This window comes from Mus caroli, chromosome 16 (genome assembly GCF_900094665.2).
Source record: "Mus caroli chromosome 16, CAROLI_EIJ_v1.1, whole genome shotgun sequence".
NCBI classification, from domain to species: domain Eukaryota; kingdom Metazoa; phylum Chordata; class Mammalia; order Rodentia; family Muridae; genus Mus; species Mus caroli.
The window spans coordinates 91,578,952-91,599,971 of NC_034585.1; the positions used below are offsets into that span (position 1 = coordinate 91,578,952).

At 41.6% G+C, this 21,020-nt stretch overlaps 1 protein-coding gene across 2 annotated transcripts in view; it reads right to left on the bottom strand.

Annotated features, from left to right (window-relative positions):
• Dscam (DS cell adhesion molecule) overlaps positions 1–21,020 on the bottom strand; it is a 577,624-nt gene that overhangs the window by 391,909 nt on the left and 164,695 nt on the right. The gene's annotated exons all lie outside the window — the stretch shown is intronic.

Here is a 21,020-nt window from a genome sequence, read left to right on the forward strand (position 1 = left end):
GGTATTTTGAGCAATGACTACTAGCCACTGGAATAGTGGCTCAAGGAAGATGATGGGCAGCCCCTTTAAGTACAGTTGTACTTATTATAATGACCAGGCTGTCTGTGATGCCAGGACACAGCTGGAGTACAAGGAAGGAGAGCAAATTGTCACAATGTTGGAGTTATTCAGAGGAGTGTGAGCAGAGGCACATCCAATCCTTACAGAGGGCTGCTCCACATGCTGATGAAGGTCCCATGCTCCTTTGCCTTAATTCTGAGTTCAGGGTCTTCTAGAGGCCCTGCCAGTGAACACACAGCCAGGATGTAGTACTAGCTGGTTACTGCTTAGCTCAAGACAAGGACACCCTTTTAGATGATCATGTCCAAGCTCTTCAGACTCCAAGATTTGGCTTATTCTTGCTGATATCTTATCTTTCCCATAAACAACAAAGGCCACTTTTCCTTTCCTCATGTAGACTTTGTCACCAGTTCTGAGGGTAACATGTATCTGGTGAATATATTCCACTTTCCTCTTGTCCACTAGAGCCCTAACTAGCTAATAACCATCACAAACCAACAAAATAGAACTATTTCAATATATCTAAACAAAGCCATTCAGAGAGTAGGTTTTTGAAAAGAACAAAACTATACAGACTCATGATTGTGCTCAATTTTATTTGAATTACAACACAGATTTGCTTAAAAAAATAAAAATAAGCTTTGGAACCAGGACAAAAGTATATGGTTGGTTAATATTTCACAGGTAGAGTTGTTTCTCTGTTTGCTTATGTTTGCTCAGAAAGTGTCAACTCCTAGCCCAGGCTGTTCTGGAATGTATTCTGTAGCCAAGACTAGGCTGGAGTCCATGATGATCCACTTCCCTCAGCTTCTCCATGAGTGAGTACGCCTAGCTTAGCATTACTTGGCTTTTGTTTTAGGGTTCCATAATGAACACTGTACTGTGTGTTTGCATGAAAGAGGTCCATAAATGGTCAGAAGGTAAAGGGAAAGTGACTTTGGGGTGCCTATGCCCAAATGACCCATCTATTACATTAGAGGATCGGGGACATCATGGAAAGCTTTGTGAGAGCCTGGAGCCTGGTGTGCCTGTCACATGACAGCTTCTTTCAAACATTCATGAATATGGCTTTCATGAATTATCAACAGCATGGCCTGTAAAGACCACACCAATCTGTAGGCCAAGATGAATGGAGATGAACCGCCAAGGCCTCACCCACAGGTAAAGACCTATTGGCTTATTGGTATGTTTAATTGAAACTCTTCCTTTTGGGGACAGGGAAGATGAAAGTCAGTGCTTTGCTTCTCAAGTCAGTCTTGGTTCTGTCACACACCATGACCTTTTTTTTCTGTGGGTGCCCATCCGCATTCTGATTCCTCCACAGGCCTTCTGACTTTTCTTCCAATAAAGACCAACCCACTGGCAGGTCACAGTGAGCTACATATTTGGCCAACAGTGATCTGCCTCATATATCTCCTAGGGCTGAAACTGACACTGGTTTACTAGGATGACTAGTCCTAGTCCTAGGATGAGAAGTCCCTAACACTACCATACCCACATGGGTGATTCACAACACACAGCTAGGACTACAAAAGCCAGATACCAGCATCTTATCTCCTCCACAAATCCGATGACAGCATTATATTTAAGATAGGCATCAGCATCTTATCTCCACAAGGATGATGGTGCCATTATACTTCTCACCAGTCATGTCCACACACAGGAATGTAATACTGCTTCCCCTGAACAGCAACTTTCTAGGGACATATTGATGATAAAACATTAGACATAACATACCTACCTATGTTTCTGTTCCTGCAAAGCATCCTAAGAAACCTGTTGGGTTTCCAAAAAGGAAAAAAGGAGATGGGGACATGAGAGCAGAAGAGGGACTAGTCAGAAATGGATGGAAATGGAGAGAGTATAAGAGAGGCTAATGGGGTGAAGATGAATTTTAAAATGCATTATGCATATAAAAGTATTATGATGAAGCATATAAGTGTAATTAATATATGTTAAAGCTGGAATCCTGATATTTGCTGGCCAAAGGTGGTGTCAAATCTGAGGCCATGTGGAGGCTCTCAAAGGTCACCTGTTTTGTCAAGTGGTTATTAAGTTTGGTAGTTATATTTGTTCAGGTAAGAAAGTATGGGAGGGCAGGAAAGCATGCACAGGCTTTGAGCTTGCCAGGTAGCCCATACAGCCTCATGGAAATCCTTCCCAGCAGGAAAACATCTTGAACATTTCCATCCAGCAACCCAGGTGTTATTAAATATACACAGTAAGAAAAACTATTGAACTCAGATGATTTTTAATGAAAACACAAGTGATTTAAGGCTGGATTCACATTACAATTTTATAGTTGAGAATTACTCGTCAGGGAAAATAAAATTGTTCATTTGTGCCTCATCTCTCAAAAAATGTCATAAATATGTATAGGTGTCCTTGGCCCATCAGAGTAACAGGGAGTCAACAGGAGGCCACATCAGAAGCAAAATCAACAGCCTGTTTCTGCATTGGTGTTTATCCCTAAGATGAAACTCCTTCTCTACCACTCATCCTCAGGACACTCTTAAAAGCCATTTCTACTGATTGATTTACTCCATCATCTAAATTTGCTAACTTAGATCCAGAAATACCATCTCCTCACACAAGGCTCACTAAGTGAGATGGAGATATTGCTTCTCTCACTTGGGATGCCACTGACTCAAACCATGTTGGTCTCTGTTGAGTTTTCAGTGCAAAGAGTAGATAGGGAAGATCAGAATAAAGGGTTCCTACACTTGAGTTTGATTTTAGGGTATGATGATATGTTTAACTAAGTGAAATGTGACCTCTGTAGGTTTAACTGCAGAAATGGGTCAGTAGTGACAATGTCCCCTCTACACGGATGCATGGTTTTCTAAGTCCTTCAGTTATGGAAGCCCAGCAAGTTTCAGAGAAGCTTCACCGCATTAGACATGGTAGCAAAGGTTCTTGGCAAAGGTTGTTAGTATAAGACAGGGCAGAAACAGGGAACATTCTCCCACTACATCCTAAATCCATTCCCCTTATCTATTTCCGTCTTCTCCAAGTCCCAGCATACCTGACAACCACTCATTTCCTTATTTCCTTTATAATTTTATCTCGTCTGGAATGTTCTATAATTGCAATTGTTAGGTTACAGTCAGGCAGCATTTTCAGATTGGCCTCTGTCATTTGACAACACACTTAAGATTCTTCCCTGTCCATTAGTAACTTGACTGCTAAATACTACTCCATTCTACAAATGTACAGTTTCTTCATCCCTTTAAAAATAAGAAGGTATCCTGATTGCCATTCTGGGTAATTATGAATTAAGCTTGTCTCAGACACTGACGTGCAGGCATTTGTGTCCTTCTCCTATATTCGTTAAGCATTTGTTGCTCTTCTTGTAACTGACACCCAGCTCCCAGATTTTCTGTTCCCTCCCCTCTTTGTTTTTGTTTGTTTGTTTGGTTTTGGTTTTTATTTGTTTGTTTTTGTTTTTTTGTTTTTCACTTTTCACCCTCTTTGGATTTCAAGTTGAATAGTTCCTATTCGGGCATCCCCATGCTTGTTGACTCCACTTTCACTGAGTTTGGTTTTATGCCAATGTGCCCACTAAAGTCATCCTTCACTTCTGTTAAGTTTGTGTTTATAGCATACCGGAGGTGGAAATTTATGCTTTCTTTGGAGACTCAGTTGTGTCATGTGATGTTTTTCTGGAGACTGCCTCATGAGAGGATGTTTTTGCTGAAGCAGACAGGTGGTGTTTTTCTGGAAGCAGCTTGGGAAAAGGGCATGTGATGTTTGACTACAGTGGACACGGGAGAGAACACGTGATGTTTGGAAAGGGTATAAGTATAACCCAACAGACAGTGGACGATGCTATGTGGTACTGGTACACCTTACCATTATTTGCCAGTCATAGATTGTTGTGACTTCATATAGAGAAACACACCAAAGAACTTCTGGTGGTGTTCTGGCAGCTTCTTGACAATTCCATGGACTCAGACCGATTGACAGAGACTAGTGTTTCTTTTGGATTGAACTGCTGTTGCTGATTTGTGAATGGTGTTTGTGAGTGGATCGAGGAGCTGCTGCTGATTTCTGTGAACAGCTACTGATATCCTTACAATGTGCATTTTATTCGATCCAAAGAACTAATTCTTAACAGGTCCACATCCTCCTTTGCTCTATCACCCTTTCCTTTCCACTGCCTCTGGTAGGTGGTGGGCTAGAAAGGAGGTCAAAGCATTTAAGAACCCTTATTGAAAGTAGGTTTTGAAAAACCTAAGCCTATACATGCCTGTCAGTCTGTCTTCCACATCTGTTTCTTTCATGTTGTCTACTTTATTCCACTTCAGTCTATTAACCATGATTGATTTGAATCTCTGTACAATTCCCCATTTCCTGAAGTAATAGAGCCTGGTTGCAATGTTTCATCTTTTATTCCATATGAATTCTTGCTTCTTGTTTCTTAGATGTATTGTTAAGGAAAGCCAGACCTGATGATTCACTGGGTATGCAAGAACATCACACTTAGACTCTGAATGTGGGGTTCTGTGGCTCTGGCCCAGAGCCATGTTTGTTACACTGTGGCTCTGTGTCCAAGAGACTTTAGTTTTATCTTGTTATCTCTCTCCTGTTGTCTTGGAGCCTCTCTACAAACTCATTCTTAGCCAATCCTGGTCTCCCATTCTTAGTTGTAGTAAATTAGTATTAGTTGGGGTCCTATTGATGTGGTTGTAAGGTATTAGGAAGGGAAGTTTTATGTGTCTTGTGACCACATCTCAGCTTTTTAGCATGTCTGAGACTCAGCACAGTGACCTCCTGAGGGGGTTGAATTTGGGAGCTCTCCCTGACCCCCACCTTATCATCTTTTTCTTCATGGAGGCAAGAATGCTAGAAAAGGCTGCCACAGATGTCTGACTCTGCTTCCTTCAGGTAAGAGAAGAACTTTGAAAGGCATTTTTCCTTTAGAGTATAGCTTATATGTGAGCAGAGCACCCTGGGCTTGTTGCAAAAGTTCCCTTTCTGCTTTCCATGACCCAAACAGTTTGGGATTTCTCTCTTTTCCATGTAAAAATCTAGAAAGGTTTCTGGGGGTGAAACAAAGGTAGAGTGGAGATTCTCAGGGCACTTTAACTCTCAAGCATACTTGTTCCTGCTCCTGCAGGCTGATCTTGGCTATCACTCTCTGTATCTTTCTGCATCTCTAGATTTCAGAAGGATATAAACTTCTGGTGGTCCCATAAAAGTCACTGGTTTTCAGTTTTTTCATTCATTATAAGAAACAAAAACTGTATGGATGATGATTTCCAACCTCCCTGTGTGTAACAGCTAAAAATGAAGGTTGGTGAACTTCAGGTACAGGACAGATAGACAGCATGTACATTTCCCATGGCAGCCACTCAAGTGTGATATTGCCATCTGAGAACAGCTGGAAGGCAATGCACACTGAATGGATGATGGCATGGATCAATAAACATGTTATTTATAAAATCAGGTGGGGACCAAGCTTGTTTTACAACCCACAGTTTTCCAGACTCTACTCTAGGTCAAAGGCCATGAACCAAAATACTATCAAGACAAAAACTTGAGAAATTGACAAAGTCAAGACAAAAATTGAGAAAACTGAATCAGTTTTAAGTGGAAAAATGAAATGTTATTTACTTATACACTAAAGATATTATTGGCATCAAATATGCTATATCATATTTTTCTTGAAAGAAACATTTCAAAACTTTGGGTAAAAATGTATATATCAAGCAATACTTTCAGCTGCAATATGAAAAGGTTTGGAGGACATTGGAGAATAGAGAGAGTAGGGATAGAGGAGACCAGACTCACCACTACACTAATAGCTTCAGGGATGAGTTGGAGAGGACATTCAATAGGAATTTAAAATCTAGATTTTTATATTTCTTTATTGTGTTTGTGAATGGGTAAAGGGCATGTTGTACATACATGGATGCTGTGCACGTGGGGATCAAAGGACCACTTGCAGGAGTTAGTTTTCTTCTTCCAGATAGATTGTGGGGAATCAAACTCAAGTAGTTCTACTTGGTGGCAAGTGTCTTTACTCACTGAACCATCTCACTGGCTCCACATTTTAGATTCTTGAATGTCCATGAATACTTTGAACATTGGCAAGTTCAAACATGGACTAGGTCAACAATGTGTGGACCAAATGCAAGTCTCCTAAATGGCTTCAGTGGGTATTGCTTGAGTATGGACTTCAATGCAGTCCAAAGCCAACTGTGACCTGAAGAAGCACAGGAGTTAAAGACCTTCTCTGAGGTCACACAGCAAAGGGACATCTGGGGTGCTAGGTGCTATTACCACCTAGTGCACTGTCTTCCTGTATCAAGGCACAGGTCCACTCAGGTGGACTTTCCTTCCTCCGTGGAATGAGTGGCTACTGTATAATCAGCACAGATCACTTTCTTTCACAGACAATATTAATGGTCCCTGTGTTTACATTCTCAAATAGCTTTTAAAAATCAGCTAACTTCATCATTTTCTCCCAAGGAGCATAATTATGTTTTACTTAATCAGCAAGGAAAAAAAAATCCTAATCAAACAATCACCATTTTGCCTGTGCTGTGAAATCACAGCAAGATTAATGGTTCCAATCAGTCACAGGCCATCCTCAAAAGACCATGGCATTTTAAAAAATGTGCTTTGGGCTACTTGGACCCAACCTCCAGCTGCCTCACTGCCCCCTTTAATTCTAAATAATCCTAGATGCCAGGCACGGTAGCTTTCTACCAAGCAATGTTAAAACTCGGAGGGCGATGTGAACAGTAATTGAATGGGCAGTCTCCCAACTCGGTCAGGGATTCCCCCCTCTATACTGTCCTTGGATATAGGAAGCTGACAGGAGCCTAGATCACTGACTGTGTCTGAATGAAGGGAGAGTCAGGGGAAGTGGGTTTTGCAGCTAGAGAGTTTCAGGAGAAGGAACCCTCCACTCAGTATGCAGTGACTCTGAACCCGTAACTGAGATGCATTAAGACACCTAACAGTTACCAAAAAGCCGGAGAGACTTGAGTTAGAGACAAAGGTCTTATTGAAGCTGTTGAAGTCTGAATTTTTTAAAAAAATATATTTTATTTTATGTGGATGTGTCTATATTTGTATGTATGCATGTGTATGCCTGCTGAGGTCAGAAGACATGGTCCCTTGGAACTGGAGTTACAGGTGACAGCTTCTGGCAACCAGACTCAGGCCCTCTGGAAAAGCAGCAAGTGCCTTTAGCTACCAAGCTATCTCCTAAGCCCCTTAGGTTTGATATTGAAATGTGATATCAGCACACATTAAAGTTACCAAATGAATACAAATATACACAGTAGAAATAAACTCTGGTAAAATAGTCTTTTCATTGGCAGCCAATAAGGAATTGTTTAGGAAACCTAGCAGCAGGGCATCATAACAGACATGCCTCTACTTAGTGTGACCTCATACCTTACTGTTAGTTGAAATTTATCAAGCCCAACATGCATTTAGCATACCAGAAAACCATTGCTCAAGGGCCAGAACACAGTGGACAGTTGGCAACTTTGGATCACTGTCACTACCCATGCCATAAAAGGATGTCACACTCATACAGCCAGCTCATGAAAAGGCTGAAATTCAAAACCCCATAGTCTGTAAGGAGTCCGTATTACTTCAGCAACATTGTAATGTCAAAGGTCAGGTGTCAAGGCACTGTCACACTAGGAACATCTATCTTTTACATGGTTACGGTCTTGACATTACATAGCAGTGAATGATTGACTGCTCCATGATTGAATATAATAATTGGTGCCGGAGAGAAATGGTAAAATGATGGGCCACATATCCTCAGAGGAGCTATCTCATCACACATAGCATCTCTGTGCATTTCGGCAATCCCCAAACCAGCATTCAAGGAAAACTAAGAGATGCAGCTCAAAATAAACTGCTTCCTATCCAAATAGGTTTTGATAATTAAGCTCAGTCTTAGTGAAACAGGTTCTGTGCCACAGGATGGACCAGACAGACAACAGGTGACATTGGGTGAGGAAGGCAGGTAACTCTGACAGTACTGAGTGGGGTGAAAGAAAGCTCCTGACAGACTCACCACCATGCTGCCTGTGTCACCATCTAACAGGGTCCATGCACCTTTCAGATCCATTGATCATCTGTGCACACACTGAAGTGTGCTACTTGTAAATTCATTTTTTTTAAATAAAATTTTATTTTCATTTTTTTATTCATGAGTATGCACAAGTGTCCGTGTGTCTATGTCACTCCAGAAGAAGGCATCCAATCTATTGGAACAGGAGTGTGAGATGGTTGTGAGCCACTGTATAGACGCTGGGCATAGAAGCTATTTCCTCTGCAAGAGCACCACTGAGCCATCTCTCAGTCTCTATCTGTAAATTCTTGGAGAGAAGTGTTTAGTGAGGCAAAAATTGGGAAACACAACATTTTATTTAGAAGCATTTAAATAATTTCAGCAAGTTCGGTCTCCAACTGTCACCTCTCTATGACTATGGTCTCTAGAGTCTGTCCTTCATTCACACCCAGTGTAATCTCCATGGTCCTTCTGCATACAATGGCTCAAACTGGATGGATTGCTTCAGATGTTTAAATTAGAAAGTCTGGGTTTCTCCCCCAACAGGATCTAAAAATGAGCTGAAATATGCACATCATACTGAATTTTCAGTGCCAGGAGCGGCAATTAAGCAAAATTGTTGTCATAAAATTTACAGCGAAGCGAGCAAGAACACCTGGCTAGCTATCCATTAATTTCCCTCATAATGTCCGGCCCAGCTCACTTTCTCCTTGTGTGCTATGATACTGAGGTGGGGGTGTTTACGGTTTACAGGGGGAATTAAGATTTCTGTGAATAGGAAATGGTTTCTGTCTGCTCTGCACACATTAGACAACAAAGGAGAGAGATGCTTCAGGGAGCTCCAGGGAGGTGACACGGGTCTGGGTGGCATACTCTTGGTAGGGTAGACAGAGTAGCACTGGGAAGCAATATGTGGAGGGAAAGTAGGCAGAACATGGATCCACTTTTGTTGGTGCAGAATGGAGGTAGCAATGGCTTCCCCGAGAAACGGTTCATCCTTGGTGAGAAAAAAACAGGTGTGAGGTTATTAAGATTGGGCGGTCACAAAGCTTACTCAGATGTGGTTTACAATTAATATTCTGTTCTTTGCTCTCTTTGCCTGTGTTTTAAGGTTCACATGAAACTTAGAAGCCACTTGACTATGAAGATAATGCAGGAATGTTGTGGCTAAACTGGAGCCCAGGAAGACAGCATTCCCTGGAGAGAGAGCATTTAAGTGTATTTAGAAACCACACACCATGCCCAAGTGGCTTCAGAATAACAAAAATCATTTTTGCAATACATGCACATGAGTATTAATGATTCTGTGGAGAGAGGAAGGGGTACTGTAACTCCTGGAGCAGGAGATAGAGCCAGCTATAAGAGACCCAATATGGCTGCTAGGATAAGAACTCAGGTTCCCTGCAAGAGCCCCAGTCAGCACCAAGGCCATGGTTTTTAATTTATCACTGTGATGAGGACTGACTACAGTCACACTTTTTAAAAGGAATATTGTTGTTATCAGAGCAGGACATGGGTTTCTCAGCAGTGCTGAGAAGGGGAACCACCTCCTGCTTTTCCTCTTTACAGTTTGGGGACCTGGAGCCATTAGTTTTTCTTTAGGAAGCAAAACTGGCTGCACCTGGACACACTACTAGCTGCTCACTGCAAGGCTGATGAGCTGTAATCTAGCAGGGAAGAAAAAAATTATAAACAACAACAACAACAAAAATAGACAAGACAATTAAAATGGAATGCATCACTAGGCACCCAACACCTGGCCGTTTTCCAGAATTTAATATCTCGCATTTAACAGACACAGGGGGATTTGAACAGGAGGAAATACAAAATAATAGAAACCTAGAGGCTAAATTATTCCCTAACACACACACATGCACACACAGACATATAGACACACACATTGCACATGAGGTAAAGTTCTCTTCAAACCCTCAAGTTCAGTCCAACCCAGGAGAAAATACGGAGAGGTATATAACCCATCTGAGGGACACTGGATGATGAGAAGGCAGCCCTCACCCCTGCAACCAAGCCCCGGTCAAGTACACCTGCAGGGCACTGGGTAGACTCAATCCTGAGATCCTCAGGAGTCTGCTAACAGGAGAGCAGGCCTAGGTCCTTTCCATGGTCCACAGGGCAGGCTTGTTCTGGGCTCTATTCCCCAGGATCTGGGAAGCCAGCCAGGGAACTGCCTAAGGGTTGGTTTCAGGCCAATACCAGTCTGTGTGCCATTTTTCTATGCTCTTAAACTTGAATGGGCTAAAATCCTGATGAAAAGTAATAGAAGATTCAGAGCTAGTGGGGCTTCCTTTAAAGATTTTACAATAATTAGAGGCTACTTTACTTAAAATGAAATAAATATTCATGAACACCAAACTGTTGTGGCGTTTTAAAGAAATTCTAAATGCTCTAATCTATGGGTTGTGAAGAACAAGCCCCTGTGTGACACTGGGACAAATTTCACAGATGAGGATGCACCAGAAGTTTTAGTTCATGGCCCAGAAGGTGATCTTAGCTCTGGTTCTGTAATTGCATCATGGAGACTGCAATGAATGACCAGTAACATGGCTCAAGGAGTACAAGGCTTGCTAGGCAAACATGTACTCACTTCAATTTCATTGCTGTGGTAAAATACACTCATGGAAAGGCAACATAGTGAAGGAAGGTTTCATCCAGCTTCTGATTCCAGGTCACAGGCCATAATTTTATGGAAGTCAAGGCTGGCTTTAAGCCATCACGTCTACAGGCAGCAGCAGACAGAGGACAGCCCATGGCTCCTTGCCTTCTTGTTTCTTCACATTCAACTAGCTTTCTGCTCTCTTATACTGTTCCTTACTATTCCTGACCATCTGCCTAGGGAATGATGCCTCCCACAAAGGGCTGTGACTTCCTATACAGACTGTTACTCAAGACACTCCCCCATAGACGTATGTCTTCAGGCTATCTTGATCTAGGTAATTCCTCTTGAAAACTCATCCTCTGGTGATTCTACATTGTGTCACGATATTTAAAACTACCAAACCCAGTGGGTGCACAAGGACGTGATTAAGATTGTTGTAGATGACATGAGATGAATGGTGCTGTAGGTCCAGCAGTGGACATCCTCACTGTGGAACAATCCCCTCTATCATACAAAATGAAGGTGAATCTTTTATGTGATTTGGCAGCAATATGCCACATGTTAACAGAACATCAGCGGTACCCAAAGAGACACATTTTACCCAAACTGTGCAGAACCTACAGACTGAATGTGCACATTGCCTTACCTATACATACTTTACTCTCACTTGTGGACTCACACACACCGATAGAGCTGTTGGTGACTAAACAAAAGGGGCAAGTCTAAGAGATCCATCATTTGGGATTTCACCATTGTGTTACTTTTGTTGCTGCTGCCGTGATAAAGCATTATGAAAAATAGCACAGTTCTCAGTACTATCTCTAATTGCAAGGAGGTCAAGGCAGGAACTCAAGTAGCTTGTAATATTATATCCGTGGTCAAAATCAGGAAGAAAGCAAATGCACAATGCTTGCTGGTGCTCAGCCCCCATTCTACTCCCATAGAGTCCAAGATCCCCTGCACAGGGAATGGTGCTACCCACAGTGGGCTGGGTTTTCCACATTAATTAATATAATCAAGACAATCCCCCACAGATATGTCTACAGGCCAATCTGATGTAGACTCATTGAGACACACTAACCAGTTGATTCTAGGTCATGTCAAACTGCTATTAAAACTATTACAAACATTTCATGAAAGTTGTGAAGGGGTTGACAGAAAGAAAGATGATTGTAACATCAATGGGAACATTGTCTCTTGATGTCACCATGCATTATTATATTATATGTCACAAGGACATCATGTAGCTTATGGCTATAACTATGTTCTATCTGTATGTGATATAAACCTGAAGAGGGGGCTTAGATGGCTCAACACTTAAGGTAGCCTGCTGCTTCTCTAGAAGACCTGAGTTCAAATTCCCAGCATCTATCAGGCAGTTTAAAATGCCAGAATCACTTAGTATGTTGAAGGGGATTAACGTTTCCTAAGAGATTAGGGTATGTCTTTAACACACCAGTTGTGGGGTGTGTGTGTGGTTATTTTGTATATGTGACAGTCAGAATGTATATGTCTGTAACAGTGCTAGGCCCGGTCAGTGGCATGAGATGTGTGAAAGATGCAGACACAGGGAGCTAAGATCATCACCTCTGTCCAGCTCTTTATACTACCACAGGCCTCAAATATAAAATAGGCAGTCTTTGCATGTGTCCTTGGCCTAGATCTATCTAAAGAATAAAGAAACTACTATTTGCACTTAGTATTTTAATTTTTGTGTGTGTATGTGGTATGTATGCCTATATGCAGGTACACTCATGTGTGTTCATGCATATGGAGGCCAGAGGACAGCCTTAATTGCCATCCATCAAGTATCGTCCAGTGGTCTAGAGATCACCAAGTAGAATAGGCTGGCTGGCTAGTGAGTCCCAGGTATCTGCCCATCTTACTGCTGCAGTGCTAGGGTTGGGGTGGAGGTGGGTGCTCTCTACTACTGCAGTATTGGGGTTGTGGTAGGGGTAGGTGCTCCTCTGCTGCAGTGCTGGGGAGGGGGACTCCACCCCACAACTGTATGCCATAATACTCTTCTTCCTACCCACCTTTACATCCAGCTTCATGTTCTCTCAGAGGAGAGTCACAAATCTACACCCTAAGTCTGAGTTTGTTCTGCCCAGGAATTTTCTGCACAATTGTACTTTGTCTAATCTAATTTTCTGCTTGACTTAGTAAATTCTTGTTGACTTAATTTGAATATTATGAGTGACTAAATGTTATCTAGTTAAGATGAACCCTCCAGGTAGACAGGCTCAAAGAAAATCACTGTCGGGGAGTAACAAGGCTGACTGGGTTCTTGTTGTTATTTTGGTTTTGTTTGTATCATTTTATTTATTTTTCTGTTTCAATGAGAACTTCATATTTTATAGTGTAGCCAGGCTAGCCTGGATCTTGCAATACCCTGCTCTATGAATAGCCAGGGTTACAGGCATGTACTACCATGCTGAGCCTGGGAACAGTGATTTTTAAATAAAATGTAATTCACTCTATTTTTATATAATGAACATTTCTCCATTTTTCACAAGTATGAAATAAAATATTATATCTCTTAAATTACCCCAATATATAATGAAATTAATTATTTAAAAGAAAGGAAATTAGGTTTGTTTGCATAACTTATTTTCAGTGAGCCCATTGTGTCTTGTTTTCATTAGCACTTTATTAAATTTCTACTTATAATAAGGCTACAAAATAATCAGCTCTAGAAATTCATTTTCCATCATATCTGTGTTACAAATGTGGCCATGAAGACTTCTATAATCAACAAATCTTTCTTTATTGTAAGATTAAATTTGAACTGGAAACTATTTTTAAACAGCCCATATGAACAGCTAAATGCCAAGAAATTTAATGAGCAAAAAGAAACTGACAGGTTCCTGGACACATACTCCATTAACATGAGGCTAAACCATGAATGAAGGCAAAATTGATAACAAGTAATAATTGACACAGTAATTTAAATTTACCCCCAAAGTACCCAAACCAGATAATTTCTCTGTTTAATTTAATCATTGAAAGCAAAATAATACCAATTCTACTTAAATTAACACGACTGTGAGTTTTTTGCAGATAGATCCCAGAAGACCAACACTACCACTGACACACAAATCAGAGAAAAACACAAGAAGACAGAAAGTTGTCAGCCAACATCCTCAATGAACATTGGTGAAAAAAATTCTCCAGAAATTAGTAAACCAAATCCAATAGCACATTTAAAAATATATTTGCCATGAGCAAACAAGAATTACCCCAGGGGTACAAGGATGGTTTAATAGCTACAAATCAACAAACAACACATCACATTGGCACGATGAATATCTATGATAAAACCTGAATAGATGAGGCACAGAAGAGAATTCAACACAAAGGAACAGTGTGTGTGTGTGTGTGTGTGTGTGTATACATGTTTATGCATGTGTGTGCACATATCCATCCATATGTGTGCACATATACATGCATATGTGTGTGCACATATCCATGCATATGTATGTGCACAGCATGTATGCATGCATGTGTGTGGGAGTGTGTGTGTTTGTGCATGTGTGTGTATGTGTGAACAGCTGGCTTTATGTTGAACTGAAAAATCTTAAGGCTGTCAGCTTTATGTGTAGAACAAAATGAGAATATATGCCTCAGTATTTTTATTCAGCATAATACTAGATGTCCTTCCCAAAGCAATCATTCAAGAGAGAGAAATGAGGCAGCTGGATTAGAAGAGAGGACACAAAACTGTCATTGTTTACAGATGATATGGTCTATTTTAGGAAATCTCAAGGGCTTCACCACACACTCCTAGATCCAGTAATGAAGTCAGCCAAGATACAGATGCAGAGTTGGCTTGCACAGAAGAGTGGCTTAGCTGTGTGAAAATCACCGATTTCTGAAACAGAAAGTTACCTCTTTTCAACAGCTGAAAAGTACACTAGAAAGAAACTTAACAAGAGAAGTAAATTGTCACAGCAGCATCTACGAAACACCAACCAAAGGAACCGAAAAAGATACAGAAAGCAGAGAGAGGCTTGATGTTCGAGGATTACAAGGATCATTACTGGAGGAGTACTCAGCCAAATGTGATGTATAGACTTGAGGCAATTCCTACCAAAATGATAATGGTGATCTACGTGCCACTGCAAAGAATAAGGCCAAAGTTTACAATGGAGCCACAGAGGGAAATGTAAAAATCCTGAATAGCCAAACAATCTTGATAAAAGAAAATAAAGCAAAATGCTGGAAACGGACATGTAGACCTGTGGAATAGAACAGGGATAATAGCAAATTTTCAGCCAATTGAGTTCTGACAAAAGCACCAAGAACATATACTAGAGGAAAGATGGAGAATAAATAAATATGCAGAAGGAGCTAGCTGTCCACAGATAGAAGAAGGAAGTCACACAAAGCATTCAAAATGCACTAAGAGAGCTAATGCTTAATAGTTTGGCTTCAAACTATGACATTTATGAAAACTTAAGAGCCATGCTTTCAGCACACTGGGATGGACAATGATTTGGAACAATAACCCCCCTCCCTCAAAGCATGGCAACCAAAAGAAAAAATTATGCAAGTGGGATTCCATCAAGCTGATAAAAGCCTGCGGATTTTTTTTTTAAAAAAAAATCATAAATGAGAGTGATTTAAACATTTACAACCACACAGCTCAGAAATTTAAGTCTGTGCTCACACGAAGCCTGCAAATGAATGCCTATAATGTCCTCACCCGCAATCTCTCATAACAAAGAGCCCACCTTTTTTCTCTCCCTGTGAGAAAATAAACAGTGGTCTATCCAGGCAGGGGAGGATCAGTAGGTACAGACTTGAGACAGATGCATCCAGGGAGAGAAGCCAGGCCACATGGGCTGCCTCCTGCACACCCAGATATCCTTCTTGCTACAAGCAACATATGGGGTGAAAACCACAGCAGAAGCTGCGAGGGCTGAGCGTGGATGCAAAGGATGCTGTGGGAAGGAGCAGACACCTAGGCATATAACTGAGGCTAATAAATAATGAGCACGCCTGCCACTCAGCTCTCCACACACACACACACACACACACACACACACACACACACACACACACACACACACACACAGCATCCTGTCAACATTGTCCTGAGTACGTACAAGCTCCACCCTTAGATTTAACCAATTAAATGTAGAGTCACGCGAGGTACAGTTTTGAAGGTGGGGAATTCTGGAAGAACCCTTAAAATACATTTAAGCAATTCTAGTAGAACTTGTGAAAACAGCCTTCACCGTGGGGTTAAGAAGCAGACTTTTTTTTTTTTTTTTTTTTTTTTTACAAAATAGAGACCCCTTTGTTTCTTAAGATGTTTCCTGAGCACAGTGAACTTATTAGACACTTTGATGTCACAAAAATTGTGATGTGCATATGTACAAATGATCTAAACATGGCAAAAAGCAGCTAAAATTAAAAAAAAATCAATAAAGCAGCTTTTTAAACAAACGCATTCTGCACTGGATCAAAGAGAATGCCGGGCAGCTACATGGTGCAGATCTGACACCCATTAGTTTTCCATTTCAAGGAGACAGCTTGGCAAGAGGAAGGCAAGGCCTGTCTGTAATGTCTGTAATGAGCTTCTCTGGGGCAGATGTAAAGCTGCTTTTCAGACAGAGAATAAATACATACATACAAGCCAGTGTGTGCCTCTGCATGGAAAACTCACCTTCCAGGCAGGCTTGAGGAATAGACAGATTCAAACCCCTTCAGCAGGGATCTCCCACACTCCTCTCCCTCCCCAGGAAGCACTTCAAATGTAAATGTTTGGTCAGGAGCAAAACCTCCCCTTGGGTATTTTTGTTTTCTTCTGGTTTTAGTTTTTTAAGGCATTATCAAATAAAGGAGGAACTGGCTGCTAATGAGAGCTCCCCTGAACACAGCTCTCCACCCAAGGTATGTGCTAACAAAGAAGCTTCCACAAATATGGGATTTCTTTTTTTTTAAGGAGCCTACTACCGAGGGGTTTATTTCTAACAACCAGTCATTTCAGGGGTTCACACAGATGGACAGACACCCACGCCAAGCTCTCACCCAGAGTTGCCCGGCTCAGTGACAGGCCGCCATCCGCAGTAGCTCTCCGGGAGATCTCACTGAGCTTCGGTTTCCATCTTACGGTCCCGAGAACCAGACCTTCCCAAAGGTTGGGCTCAGAGGAAGCAAAGTGCACCCGAATCCCAGTCCCTCCATCTATGCAGTGACAGCAAGAGATGGGCGCAAGGGACTCAGAGGCAGTGATTTGCTTTTCTACCTGCCAGACCCAAAAATCCACCCAAAGAGGAATGCCACCAGTCCTAGCAGAGGACAGTTAGACTGAGAAGTCCATGGGACCCTAGGAATGGTACAGGCATGACACTGAGTGGGAGACACGAGACAAGTCACATCTCCAAAGGGGACAATGGGGCCTGGAAAGCATGAACATAGTCAGCATTTCTGCTAAGTCACTTTCAGGTACCTCTCCATCCACCCAGTCTCCACAGCCCTCAGCCTCAGGCCCTCCTCCTGGCTCAGTTCATAGGACTCTATGTTATATGTTCTAGGAGGTAGTGGCTCTTCCGGGCCAGCTGCTTCCTTATGGTTGGCCTATCCCTCTGGTTCCTGCCCGTTCACTATTTCCCCTAAGTTTTTGTATATCCACCCAACCTCCTCCCTCATCAAACTACTTACATGACCTTTCAAAAGGCACTCTGTCTGACTCTCTAGGGAAGCTCTTGAGTGGCATTGGGCTCCTCTTGGCTCCCTCAGAGGAAGTGAATCACTCTTGCCTAGCTGTCCCAGATCATCTCTGCCCAGCAACACTTCCAAAGATTCCCTCTGCTCTGTCATGTCTCCTGTGCAGTAAAATGACCAGGATGGAAGAAAGAAGTTATAACATAAGAATCTGTCACAGAAGCCAGTAATGGCCCTTCACTTGGGCACATAGCAACAAAAATGACATGACTGATAGACTCTCAAGACTGAAATAGAGCAAGGAAGAACAGGATGACTAAGATGTCCAATCAGATCCCTGTGGTGTAGCCCAAAAAAACCAGACTAGCCAGTGTTGGGCTCTGCGGATGTTTGTCACTTTATAAGATTTGTAATAGACACAAAAAAACAATATAGATATGGTTTATAATAGAATTAAAAATGGAATAGTAAATATTTATACATCAGTTAAGATGCACAGAAATTAGTTCATGACATTAAAATGAAGACAAGGAGAAGGAAGTAAAGGAGAGGTCCATACATAAACACACACACACACACACACACACACACACACACACACACACACACACCACACATACCACTCATACATATACACACATACAAACACACACATATAAGCACACACACCCTACTCATACAAATAGACACACACCACATACACATACAAACACACATACACATAAAAACACACACATACCACATGCACACACATATACAAACACATACATACTACACATACACACAAATACACATACAAACACACACACTATACACATACAAAAACACATACATATATATAAACACCACACACACACCACACACATAAACACACACACACATACACACACACCTCACACATACATATACACAACAGACACACAGCATATACACATATATGTACATATTAAAAGACATACACATGGCTGGAAAGATAGATCAGCAGTTAAGGGCACTCCACTGGTCTTGCAGAAAATATGGGTTCACTTTTTAATCCCCACATGGATGCTCACAGTCATGTGTAACCCCAGTTCCAGAGTATTTTATGCCCTCCTCTGAACTCTTCAGGCATTGCATGGGTGTGGTTCATAGACATACATGCAGACAAAACACACATGCACAGACAACTTTAAAACTTTTTAACACTGAAAAAGGCATACATTTATCCTTGTATTTTTGTGGTTTTGGTTGTGAGCCTAGCTTTTGACAGCTGAACCATCTCTCTAGCCCCTGGCACACATGTACTAAAGGCCAGTTCTGTACACATGCAAGAAAGGATTTTGTACACAAGTATGTGCATCATCAAAATCTGAGAGTGAGTCTGAGGTCTGAGACACAGAAACAACTGGATCCCAGAATTAAACGGATGTGATCTGACTCCAGATAAGTTGCAGATCCTCCAATGGATGGTCTGACACTCACACACACTTTGGCAGCTCCCACTGGACTTATTTGAGACATGTAGCAGGGTAGGGGGGATAGTTGGGAAGGAGTGGGCAATAGATTTGATAATGAACACATTGTATGCATCTATTAAAATTACAAAAACTAAGTAAATAAGTATTGACTTATAAAAGCTTTGGTAAAATAGTGCAGATGACAAGGTGCTAAAAGAGTTAAAGGAAAAGTGGAAAATTGTTAATGAAAACAATCTAATTAATGAACAAAAGTGGGACAGAGGCAAGGGCTGGCCAACTTTATCAGTTTGTAACTAAAGAAAAGGCTTGTTACTTCTTATTGTAGGAGCCTTGCACATATGTGAACATGTGTGCATGCATGTGTGTGTGTGTATGTGTATGTACATGCATGCATGTGTGCATGTGCGTGTGTGGGAGACTATGTGTATGTGTATGCAAGCATGCATGTGTGTGTGTATGCCTATGTGTGCATGCCTGTGTATGAGTGTGTATGTATATGCATGAGTGTGTGCATGTGTGTTATGTCTGTGTTCATGCATGTGTGTGCACTAATGCATGTTGGCTGACAGACTGTGGGTAAGAACTAGTTTCATTGCATTTTTCTGATAAGCCAGTTTGATTAATCATACAGCTATCATGAATGTGCCATGGATCTGCCTCCCCACTCCTGGAATACCAAGTGATAAGATGCCATAATTTTCACAAATGCGATTTATTTAGGGCCTTTTTAGATAAAAAAATTCATAATCACTCAGAACTAAGCTTCCTGAGTCAAAAGAACTGACCTAAACACAGAGAGGATACAGGGACAAGGTCAGCCCTTCAGACATTACCCTACACACAAAATACATACATATACAGAAAGCCCCACTGGCCCTGAGATACAGGCAAAATGGATGCTCTGAAAAGAAAAACTACATTTTGTCCTAATATTCATTTAATAGATTTTTCAAAAAATGTGATAAGAAGACTGGAAGAAACCTGGGTAAGTCTGGGTGGATTATGCAAATTCTCATTTCATTCTTGTGCTTCGGGGTGAAGTATCTGGACTGCTTTTTTTTTGCAGGCTGTAAACCCCCCAACATCCCCTATCTGTGCTCCGCAGCTGGTAAGCAGAACCAAAGGATTAGGCGTGATAAGCATGTGAGGCCTCCGGGAGCTCAGAGGAGTCTCAGATGCACAGTCCCCTGGGGCTTACGATGTGGATTTTAAAATGCATTTTCCCAATCTTCTGCAGCTTATCTCAAGTTAGAGGTTCAATATTCTCCCTCAGTGTGAGGGAAATTAGAGAGACAAAGAATGTGCTGCCTCTACTGCAGGGGTTACAGAAACTGTCCTCTGTAGGTTACCCCAGGATGGAGAGAGACCTTTCTCTGCCTTTTGAGAGTGTGAGGTTTTTACTGTGAAGACTCTATATTCTTTTGTGAAGCAGCATCTCATTAGCAAAGCTTCACTTGGGCTGAAAGAAGGATGAACCTGGCTTCCTGTATCTCTGCCATCTCCAGAATGAGAGCTCAGAAGACTTGATTACTGCAAGCAGGTCCTTTCCAGTCGAACTACACCAAGCCAGAAGCCTAGGGATGTCTCTCCCAAGGCCTCTTTTGGCAAATGCACACATATTTGCCATTGGTGGCTCGCTACACACTCAGAAATCCCCCAGGAAGTCCTAGGAACCCAGGGACTGAGGCAGAATTAAGCATGTCCCTACAACAATATCCTCACCTTCCGGGAGCTAGAACTTTCCATGCTAAAACAAGGGAAGTGCTAAAAATAAACCTGAACAGCAATGTTCTACAACAACCTCAAGCAGAGGGAGACATCTACAGCCTCCATTTTCCTGATAAAACCCAACAGAAACAGGTCCGGCTTGAGTGAACCTCAGAGATCAATTAATTAACACCCTGGATGGACATGTCAATCAAAGCTCGGTCTACCTTTATTTGCTGATGTAGATAAACAGGATTAACTAAGGAAAGTTACTTTTTATTATATTTTCCATGTTGTAAAACCTGCACAGCTGTGTGCAGAGCACCCTAGTGATACCCTGGGCTTCCTGACACAGTCTCCCTAACTGCAATATGCCAACAGAACCACTAACAGACCACTGGAGAGAAATCAGCAGAGGGTGGTCTCTTTGAGATGTCATCTAGTGATGATGGATTTTTGAATG